The 1,721-nt window shown below is 35.1% G+C and overlaps 1 non-coding gene across 1 annotated transcript; it reads right to left on the bottom strand.

Moving 5' to 3' along the window:
- Positions 1-487: 487 nt before the first annotated feature.
- On the bottom strand, positions 488-594 carry LOC124897409. The gene has a single exon (XR_007054130.1). It is a non-coding gene; the product is annotated as a small nucleolar RNA R71 (small nucleolar RNA).
- Positions 595-1,721: the final 1,127 nt, after the last annotated feature.

Genomic DNA, 1,721 nt, shown 5'->3' with positions numbered 1-1,721 from the left:
TCCTCGTATACTCAGTACTCCAGTTGTACTGATATATTTTCTCTTTGGTTCTTTCTTTACATGTTACACCATAGGTTCCGAGACACAAGCTCCAGCCCAGCAATAGCGGTAGCATTCCAGTCATAGAGACACAGTGAGTCCTCATTGATTTGAGGACAATATGATTTGATTCATTTATTTATTTCTTCAGTTTAGTTTTACAGAGTTAGTTGGAGACATGTTCCTTCAACTCCTTATTCAGATAGTTTAGAGACTTTCAGATTTATGTTCAAATTTACGTTCAGATTGAGTTGTTTTGGGTATTTTCACCCACATGATTGTATTCAGTTGAACCTCATGGCCTTACAGTTCTATGTATTCCACATTATTATATCATGATTTGCAGTATATAAGTACATATATCAGTCATGGGTTAGCTTGTGGTTCTCAGGGTCATGAGCACCGTGTAGCATTCCGGTTCAGCGAATCAGGGTGTTACAAAACTACAAGGTTGAGGTGCGAGATATTAAGTTTCAAGTAGAAGCCAGATGAAAATCTCTGGCATGCATGGGAGAGATTCAAGTCTCTTCTCAAATATTGACTGCATCACCGATAGATCAATGAGGTATTAGCTCATTCTTTTGTTAAAAGTCTTAGGCATAACATAAAAACTTTGCTATATTCGGCCATAGGCGGTCAGGCTTTGGAGAAAACCTATTATGAGCTATATATTCTTCTCAACCATATCATACAATTTAATCGAGAATGGTAGGATGATATATCTCAAAGTATGGTAAGGAATCCTACTGGTATGATTGAGGTAGATAGTATCACAACATTATATGCCCTGTTGACTTTTTTTAAGACCAAATAATGACCCAGTTCCATAAGTTGAGTATGGATGAACCTCAAACCCAGGTTAATGCAATTCAGCAGACACATACTTAGTGTGAAGTTTGTGGTAATAGTGTTTACCCTATAGGCCTATGTGGAGAAAATTTGGAGTCAGTGAATTTTATTCGAGATACACAAAAGGGAAATTAGAACTATGGTAATGACTAGAACTGTAACTAACAGAGTTAGCCCAACATCAGTAGTTTCAGCAACAACATGATATTTAGAACAACACTTAGCCTAGCAACATAGAAGAGGCTTTGAAAAAAATTCTGCCAAGCAAGAACAGATGGCTGTAGAGATCAAAAATCAATAATTGGCTTAAAATAATTTAGAGAGAAGATGGGTCAGTTATTCTAGGCGAAAAACATAAGACCTAAAAATGGTTTGCTTAGTTATTTAGAGTAAAATTCACCACAAGTTATGGAAATAAAATTGAGGGGTTGTAGAGATTTGAGTGACAAATATCCAAAGAAAAATGATGAGATACAAGCAGAGTTGATCATACCTAAGTATATATAAATGGATGATGCATCAAAAAAACTAACAAAAAGGGAAAGTTTGAGTACTTGAGGGAAAATCCAATTGAGCTATCTCAAAATAGACCACCGTTAATATTTCCTCAAAAGATTAAGAAAGCCAATGAGGATACTAGTTTTAAAATGTTCTTTGACATATTTTAAGAACTTTACATTAACATTTTTTTCTTAGATGTTTTGTGGGTTATGCCTAAATATACAAAGTACCTAAAGGATGTGGAGATGAACAAAGGAGCCTAGGTGATATTACGTACCATGGTAGTTTCACCCTCTCCATATAAATTATTAAAAGCGATATAGTTAAAGCTT

This window comes from Capsicum annuum, chromosome 3, assembly GCF_002878395.1.
Source record: "Capsicum annuum cultivar UCD-10X-F1 chromosome 3, UCD10Xv1.1, whole genome shotgun sequence".
NCBI lineage: Eukaryota > Viridiplantae > Streptophyta > Magnoliopsida > Solanales > Solanaceae > Capsicum > Capsicum annuum.
Note: the sequence above shows the minus strand (reverse complement) of the source record. Positions and strands in the feature narration are given on the sequence as shown.